We start from the raw sequence: 10,505 nt of genomic DNA on the forward strand, positions 1-10,505 counted from the left end.
ATGGTATAGATATGTATCTACTACACACTTGTATATAATGGTACAAATTTGTACCTAGCTACTACACACTTGTATATCTTTACCTACCTACCACACACTTGTATATAATGGTATAGATATGTACTTACGTTCTATACACTTGAATATAATTAGATATAACCCTACCTACCTACTCACACTTGTATATGACTGTATTGTTCTGTGCCTACATACTATACACTTGTATGTAATGGTGTAAATATGTACCTACGTACTATACACTTGTATATAATGGTATATAGAGATCTGTACTTACTTACTACACACTTGTATATAATGCTATAGATCTATACTTACCTATTACACACCTGTTTTGCAATCTGTCCCAGTACCCTTCTTTGCAGGTAATGTTCTGAAAGTATTAAAAATGTCCTCTTTTGTATTTTTGTACTTTTTTTTGTTTGTTTTGTTTCACTTGTTTAATTTTTGGTTTTTATATTTTTGTTTTAATTTTAAATTATTAGATTTTGTTTTCGAAACAAGAAAAATCTACTACAGCAATTAAAGGTGAGTCAAGTATGCTTTCAAAGAAAGAAGAAAAAACAGGGGTTGATGTTCTGTACCCTAGTATACACTCTTTCAGTACTCTCTAGATTGAAGACATTGAATTGGGGGAAAACGTTATATAAATTGTACGATACATTCAATGTGTGTTATTATCTTAAAAACAAGGTAAAATTAAAAGCACAAACACACTCACAGAAAATTTCTCATTATTAATCAAATTCATGTAGGCTCTCCGAATAAGTCAAATGTTATACATGTATAATCAAAGACGTCTTTTTGCAATGAAATGTGAAGATAACCAACAGTAAGTAATCAAGTTCATAGTCCAATCAAACAATACAAATTGTAAGCAGAGCAAACGGGGACATTTAAAAACAGAGGGGATCAGGTGCTATGGAGGAGTGAGAATCCCATATCGACTGGTCACACCCGCCATGGGTCCTTTGTCATGATCGATCGGGTAAACTGGAAAATCCATAGTCAGTGTATAAAAATGTGTGAAATGAAATATATGAAGATAACGAGCAGTATTCAGGCTCAAAAGTCCATCAAACAATACAAAATAGGAGCAGAGCAAACACGGACCTCCAAACATCAGAGGTGGGATCAGGTGCCATGGAGGAGTGAGCATCCCCTGCCGACCGGTCACACCCGCCGTGTGCTCCTTGTCATGATCGGGAAATAACGGAAAAATCCGTCGACAATTCAGTGTGTAAATAATGGCCTAACAATTAGTATGAAAAACGTCAGTCAGCATTTGACTCAATGATAAATTGTATTTGCTGACAAGGTCATTGTATCGACCATAGAACTTATGATGACTTTAAACGAGACAGCTGATATTCTTGTTTCATCAACTTGTTTGTCAATAATTTACCTCGTTTTAGAAATTGTATATACGTAGAGCATGCTAGTGCGTATCGAATCAACTGAGAGATATATACCCCGTATGCAGGTCATGAAGGTATATTGATGCATAAGTAAGGGAAGTTGACGATTGAAAAGTTAAAGTCATCACGTTTATCATAAAGCTTGGTTGTTAGATTACCATTAACGTCTTTTTCAAGTGAAATATCGAAATATGAAACAGATGTGTCAGACTCTGTGGTATCTTTTATCTCAAGCTCACAAGGATATATCGTATCGACATAAGAATGGAAATAGCCATTGTTAATTGACAATACGTCGTCGATATATCTAAATGTCGAGTTGAAGGCCACAGCAAGTGTTTTCTTCTTTTCACGTACAAGATTTTGGACAAATTCTGCTTCATATGAATACAAAAAAAGGTCTGCTAATAACGGAGCGCAATTGGTACCCATGGGAATTCCAATAGATTGTTGGAAGACCTGGTCTCCAAAAACCACATAGATATTGTCAATCAGAAACTCAAGCATCTTTTTAATATCAACTTCAGAGTACTTGTGTGTACAATCAGAATGTTTTTTAACAAAATGATTTTGCAAATGACCAATGACAAGGTAAGTAAATTTACGATTTCCATTTTTATTGGAAAAGCAGCTGTCAATGATATCAAAAAGCCTTGACTTTGAAAATAATGGCCTAACAGTTCATTTGAATGACTTCAGGCGACACATTTGTCCTAACGACAGATTGCATTTGAAAACAAGGTCATTGTACTGACCATTGAATTTGCGGAATGTTAACTTTAAACGACATTATTGATTTTTTTTTTTTGGTGACATCAACTTATCTTTAATAGACTGCCTCCTTTTAGATATTGTTTTTGTTTGTTTGTTGTTTAACGTCCCTCTCGAGAATTTCTTTACTTATATGGAGATGCCACCACTTGCCGGCGAAGAGCTGCAAATTTTGACCTATGCTCGGCACTCTGGGCCATTGAGCAGTGAGGGATCTTTTTGGTACTAGCACCTACTGCGACACGGAATCTCGATTTATATGGTCTCATCCGAAGGACCCGTCTCCACGTCCCACAGTGGGATTCGAACCCGCCACGTAAGGATTAACTACTTACTCCGCGACTCTAGAGCAGACGCTCTACCACTGCGCCACGCGGGCAACTTAAAAATATTGTTTGTACGTAGAAAATGGTCCTGGTATCGAATCAAGTGGGAGACTTAGACCCCATATGCAGGTGATAATGGTTTATTGCTACATAAATGAGGGGAGTTTAGGATAGAAGAGATGAAGTCATCTTGTTTACCATAAAGTTTTGTTGTTTGTTTGCCATTAAAGTCGTCTTCTAGTAAAACATCCAAATATGAAAAGATGTGTCATATTCTTTGGCATTTTTCTTCTCGATTTCAGCTGCATATATCGAATCAACTTGGGAATTAACATGAATATTGTTATTTGATAAAATGTCGTTGATATACCTAAATGTCAAAATGAAGGTAACAGCAATAGACTTTTTTTCTTTTCATATAGAAGTTTTATCCTTGTCCATAGATTTGACAAATATATGTGAACAAGTAATACTTCTCTTTTTTTTTTTTTTTACGTATAATTTAACTTTAAAATCCCTTTGAAAACAAAACCGTATCTTTATGCTCAACAAATAATGGGGAGAATTTTGCAGTCAGACGGCACTAATTCATGTGAATATATATATATATATATATATATATATATATATATATATATATATATATATATATATATATATATTAGGGATGTCAACGAGTATTCGGTTTTAACCGGATCGAACGTCCGAGTATCGAATACTAAAAATGGTACTCGGTTACTCGGAAGTGTATTTTTTTTCTTATTTTAAAGTACATATTTTTGTCAGAAACTTACAAATAACTTTAATATGCATACGGTAATTGGCGTGTCGTCATCTACACCTGTAAAACACCCGTTATCGCCTATGGCTATGTATATACAGTAATTAGTGACAAATCACCTGGTACACAGCTGTTCTCACCTATTGTGGTCCTTAATTTTTGGATGGCTTCAATTATTGTTTTCAATGAACATAGTTTACGTATGGTATATAATCTTAACTCGTTTTTTAAATTATTTAATTGATATACGGTGGCGAAATCGGACATGCATTAGAAATGCCGCTACCCACTTCAAAAAGGAAGAAATATTTAGAAACAACTGAAGTTTAAAAAAATGTTGAAAGTCAGTTTGCGCAGTAAGTTTAGTGTATATGGGGGAAACAACCAACATATGAAATGATATTAGACTAGCGATCCCAACAACGTCCGTTCCTCCCCTTTTGCTAGTCTAATCACCACAAACCTGCATAACAGATTGTCTTCCTTTTGTCTTGATGAAATAGATCCTAAACAAAAACTGTTAACCATTTGTAATTTTTGATGTATTAATTGTGCCGTTTGTGTTTATTTGGTAAGTAAATTTAGTACCAAAAAATCATTTCCCTTTGACTCAATTGTTTATATACATTTATAAACGTGAAAAAAAAAACAGCTTTGGGGTTTAACAGAGCTTAACCGGGCTCAAGAAAATTAACACACTTGTATGTATTTTCCTTTTTACCGAGTACCCGGGTACTCGATCGGAAAAACGTCCGAGTAACCGATTATCAAAAATTGACCGATTTGATATCCCTAATATATATATATATATATATATATATATATATATATATATATATATATATATATATATATATATATATATATATATGCAAGTCTGAAGAAGGCTATGATTATTCAAATAGAGAATATTATGTAACAAGACACCTCTAAAGTATATAAATGCAGATAATCTTGTACGAAAGTTATCAGGAAATTGCACTTCAAAAAAAAAAAATGTGATAAATCAGTTTTTATTCTTGTAAGTAGTAAAATATCTTACCATTAGATATCTCCGGCACGTAATATTCGAGGAAGCCATATACGTTCCTGGGCTTCCAGTAGTTATTCTACATATTTGTCTATGGGTGCACAGCTCTATAGCACTGCAGTCTAAATCATCCAAACATTGAGCCGCACAAATTTGTTTTGACCTTAAAAATGACTGGAATTTTACGTGAGCAGAATTATTCAAGGAAATTTCGCCAATAAATGAAAACTGACTGAATCTAATATCCCCATATATGACAATAAATGCAGGAATAAAATGAAAAGCCGCTGAAAATATTTTTTTCATTCTCAGAAATAAATAACCTTTCCCGACTTTATTTTATTTCAAACTGAGGTGCTGAAGTTACATTTCCTAAATAGAAATCCAATATTTATATAAGACACTCGACAAAGCAAATTTGGTCAATAATTCCAATATCAGCAAATGCATTACATTTCTGTTTCTGCTTTAAATTGCACATTGATCAAAAGAAACTTATTCTAAATCAATTTATCGCTTGTGAGAAACTTCAAAAGAGCACTCTCATTAGTCTTTGACCTTTTAGATCACTCTTGATGTCAAACATGCAAATTAAGTGATGACATTTGGTGAATTTAATTTGCAAACACATTTCCGACGGAAAATGGTCTAATTTTTCTAAGGATTTTTCTATTATTTGTTATTTTGAATTTTCTTTTCGATTTTGTTGCAAGCGAAGTAAAGCTCACCCGAACTTGAAGCTCAAATGTAAAGCGCCAAAAAATCTACAAATGGATATCCTTTACAAAAATGTGTATAAAATATTTTTCCCTAGATTAACAGTTCTTTTACATTATGAACACTTAGGATCTGTATAAATGTAAATACAGGAGGGTTGCTACAAAATTTTTTCTTGATGAAATATGGAGAAAACGGAATAGTATTCAAGCTCAATTTTTAAGTCCATTCAAACAAAACAAATTAGAAGCAGAGCAAAACAACCCCCTAAAACATCAGAGGTGGGATCAGGTGCCATGGAGGAGTGAGCATCCCCTGCCGACCGGTCATACCCGCCGTGTGCTCCTTGTCATCATCGGGTAAAAACGGAAAATCCGTACACAATTAATTCAGTGTGTAAATAATGGCTTTACAATTAGTATGAAAAACGTCAGTCAGCATTTTACTTAATGACAGATTGTTTTTGCTGACAAGGTTATTCTATTGTCCATAGAACTGATGTCTTTAAAGGAGACTGTTGATATTCTTAATTATCAACTTGTTTATCAATAGCTTGCCTCGTTTTAGATATTGTTCGTACAAAGAGCATGTCTTGCGTATCGAATCAACTGAAAGACATAAACCCCATATGTAGGTGACATTTGAAAAGTTTAAGTCATCACGTTTATCAAAAAGCTTCAGTTGGTACTAAGATTACCATTACGTCTTTTTCTAGCAAAATATCCAAATATGAAACATATGTGTCAGATTCTGTGGAATCTTTTATTTCAAGCTCACTGGGATATATCGAGTCGACATATGAATGGGAATGCTATTTGTTAATTGATAATACGTCGTCGATATATCTAAATGTCGAGTTGAATGCCCCAGCAAGCCTTTTCTTCTTTTCATGTACAAGGTTTTGAATAAATTCTGTTGCATATGAATACAAAAAAAGATCTGCTAATGACGGGGCGCAATGGGTACCCATGGAAATTCCGACAAATTGTTGGAAGACCTGATCTCCAAAAACTACATAAATATTGTCAATCAGAAACTCAACCATCTTTTTAATGTCAATTTTAAAGTACGTATGTGTACAATCAGAATGTTTTTAACAAAACAATGTTGCAAATGACAAATAACAAGGTAAGTAAATTTATGAGTTCCTTTTTTATTGAAAAAGCAGCTGTCAATGATGTCATGAGGCCTCGAATTTAATTTATCGTGGGGAATGTTTGTATATAAAGTGTTGAAAAGTCATACGTTTTGATGTTATTGATTTTGATAAAATTTTGTGATTTCAAATTTTCTAAAAGTTTCCTGGCGTTTTTAAGTATCCACGTCTGATTTACACCACTTCTCAAATATATTGTTGCACAGTACTCCTGAAGTTTCTCCTTCACTGCTGTTTATATCTTAGTGAGGAGTAAAGAAAGAGTCTTGGTATTTACTAGAACCCGCTATGTATCATTGTTTGTAAGGATTTTTATGAAGTTTAGAAATCCAGTATAGTTAAGGTAATTCAAACTCGTTTTGATTGTTGGGAATCTTGAAAATATTTAAAACATGAAGAATTCTTTTTTTATGTTCTTTATGTTCTTGTAAAAGCAATGTATATATACATGTGGCATTGTGAAATCATGTATAAAATCAAATAATATATTGTCTGATTTTTTTTTTTATTTTTAGAAATAGAGATGGTTTACTACAAGGTGAGCTTCTATCACTAATATTGTTCTTCCTTTTTTGTGAATGATGATGAATTACATGTTCTAAGAAACAACTGTCCCTTTCTAGAGTTGAATTTACATAACATGTATCTGCTTATGTATGTTTATGATATGGCATTTATTGCTGAATCTTTTGATGCACTATAGATATTGTTACACTCTTTATTTTTACATAATAAAGAATTGAAGTTAAAATTTAAATTTGAAAAAAAAGTTGTTTACAGAAATCGCGGATATAAATGTTTAGAGATATTTGATAAATTTCTTTATGATGGTAATGAACTGGAAATTGTTAATGGATCTTATTATTTAGGTACACTGTATGTTGCTCAATTATCGTGGAAAATTTAATATCACTCAAAGACATATTGCTGATCAAGGTCAGAAAGCTTTTGTTTTTGACAATGAACACTAGAAGGAATAACTTTACTATTACTTGGATATTGAAATTAAATGTGAAATTTCTGATATACATGTATATGTAAAAGTGTTATGTCACATGGTGCTGAAATATCGGGTTTTCAAAAGGCCCTTGAATTTTATTTTAAAGAATACAGATAATAAAGTATTATCAGTAATAATATGCTATTTGGGTATATTTGAGACTTAAAATTCAACTTGAATGTATGGTCTACATATATCCTGCAAGTTAACATCAAATATGTCTGATATATATATTCATTACATTATGAAAAAAAAACTTTCGATATTCTTTCGACGGCAGTAATAACTCGTATATAAAAAAACGGGTTCATATAGCCAAGGGTGATTTCCTGGAGGTGGCCTCAACGTAATAAAATGGATATAGAATTTCAAATTTATATAGCCAAGGTGTTTTACCGTAGAACGGCCAGATATTTTGCACAAAATCTAACTATTAAATGATGTATAACATCTTATGAATTTTAGAAAACATATTTGAATAAACAAATGATTTTATCGCAAATTTACATGGATGTCATGTTTATTTAAAAAGTGCAGCAATTAATTATGTTTAATTTTCTTTAAAAAAGAGTTTATAAATTGCATAATCGATATTTAGCAAATATTTAGAAAAACTGCATATTACATTATCCACTAAACCTTCATGATAACAAGTATGACATCGTTTTAAATCTCGATCTTTTTTGTAGCACACTAAACTATGCTAAACAAATTTAATATATTCAAAAATAATGTAACAAATATGTATTACTTAACAAAAAATGTTACGAATATGTATTCATTAACAGAGAGGAAATTTGCTCACCAATGTCTTGAGACGAGACACCATAAGAAGTTGTGCACTTTCATCATAGTCAATGGAGGTAATGGAACATTTATAGGGACCGAGTTATAGAGGGGATACTTACTCCTTCTAAGCACCCGATCCCTCTACTGGTGTTTCCAGGGTCTGTGTGTTTCTGCCCTGTTCACGATTCAGTTTTATAACTGGATTTATGAAATTGTTCACTGTTTGTTGTCTTCACATTTACATTATAAATGTGGTAACGTATGCATTTGAGCCATCAAGAATGTTGAATCAGTTTGTATAGAATGGAATAATAAAGTTTACAGTTTACGCTGTAGTTTGCTGATTATGATGGGAAATATTTCTGTCACAGTTTTAAAAATTCAAAATTGCATAGTAGAGACAGCCACGTGCATTGTTTAAGATCTTTGACTTCCAAATTGTTCCCTAACCACTTCTGTAAAAACGAATTTTGTAGCTTCGATGTTTGTTTAACTTATAAAACCAGCCCAATAGCCTTAAATTTTCTTTTATTTTAACGGCGACAGCAATCGCACCTTATTGCTGAGAATAGATGATAATGATTAAGTGATCCGCGACGGAGTTCGGCGTCTCCAGCGAGAACCTGTCCGTCTTTTCGTAAAGCTTAGCTCCAGTCATGACACGGGTTTCAACTTTAAGGCATATATTTACTCATTTAAAACTTTAAGTTATCGTATCAATATTCAAGAGGCTTTTCCTCGAAATACTGTCTAGAAAAGTTTGGTAAAAATATTTAATTTCTCTCATGAATTGTTGTCTAGATTCTTCGAATATCTTCAATTTAAGAAAGTCTTTCTTTTATGTCTTAGATTCTTCGAATATCTTCAATTTAAAAGAGTCTTTCTTTTATGTCGAGAAAGTCTGTATGATGTTGATTAACATGAATATCCTATTTTAATGGTATATATATGTCCAGGGTGTCATGATTACTGTCCAGTGGAGACAGAAAATGGGAAAAAATCTTCGAATATTATGTAGGGATTGAAAAAATATGAAACTTATGTTCCCTGGCTTCGCGTTCAAGCCCTTATGTGGAGCTGCCTAATGAAAAGCATAATAAAATTTTGATAAAATCTTCTCTCTTGGACTCCAGGGAATATCTATCTCTTGGGAATATTGAACATGAACGCAATAATCCTCCCTTGGGAATATTATGCATGAACAGACCTCTCCTGGACATCAGGGAATATTGTACTTGAACACAACAATTATATTCTGTGAATATAATATTGTACCTAAATTCAATAATTCTCTCTCGGGAATTTTGTACATGAACACAACAATCCCATACTGTGAATGTTAATTGTACCTGAACACATTAATCCTAGCTCACCTGGGAATATCATAGTTGAACACAATTATTCTCTCCTGAACATCGGGAAATACTGAACCTGGACACAGTATAATCCTCTCCTGTAAATATTGTACCTGAAGACATTGATCCTCTACTGGACATAAAGGAATATTGTATTTGAACACAATAATCCTCTCTTGGGAATATTGTATCTGAGCACAATAATCCTTCCTTGGAAATATTGTACCTGAACATCTTGATCCTCTCGATCTGGAATTCAGGAAATATTGTACATGAACACAATACCCAGTTGCAGCTATTAATAGCTATTCCCTATAACCACTTAAATTCCTTTGCCGCGCATGATCACCGATTTTGATGAAACTTTGCCCCTTATAATAACTTGACAGCAGAAACATATATGAAATAAAATTTGGTTGCTATGTGTCTTGGTTGCCATGGTAACTGTCGGAAAAGTTTAAAAAAAAAAAAGACTACGAAAAAAACAAAGAAACTATTCTCAAAAAAAACATGACGACTTGTTGACACTTATAAAGAAACTATTTAGAATATATCTCTAAGTAAGTGATAACCATGGGTGCATTTGGAATACATTTTAAATCCAGAAAATGCTTAAAACTGCTCAGCATTCACTAATGATAGGTGTAATATGAACTAAGAAAAACAAAGAAACCATTCTCACAAAAACATGACAACTTGTTGACACTTACAAAGAAACTATTTAGAATATATCTCTAAGTAAGTGGTAACCATTGGTACATTTGGAATACATTTTAAATCCAGAAAATGCTTAAAAATGTTCAGCATTCACTAATGATAGGTGTAACATGATCAAACTCAATCAACAACTCAAGAAAAACAATAAAAATATTTGACCTTAAGCAATTAGGTATTGGCAACATAAAATAACTTTCATGGTTTTCATGGTAACACAGTGTAGCCATACAAAATTTGTTGCTAAAATTTGGTTAATCCTATGATCTTGAGGGAAAACATGGAAATTCAAGACTGGCAAATATACATCGTTAGGACTTTGTAACACATATAGCGTAAGAAAAATTGGGATTAATTGCTACTTTGAAGCGTAAAAGGGTTATGTAATTTTTTTCTGCAATAGCTGCGACGTTAATTCCCGTACTAACAA

Source organism: Saccostrea echinata, unplaced genomic scaffold, assembly GCF_033153115.1.
Source record: "Saccostrea echinata isolate AGI-Se365-2 ecotype Australia unplaced genomic scaffold, CSIRO_AGI_Sech_v1 ptg000015l, whole genome shotgun sequence".
Classification (NCBI taxonomy): domain Eukaryota; kingdom Metazoa; phylum Mollusca; class Bivalvia; order Ostreida; family Ostreidae; genus Saccostrea; species Saccostrea echinata.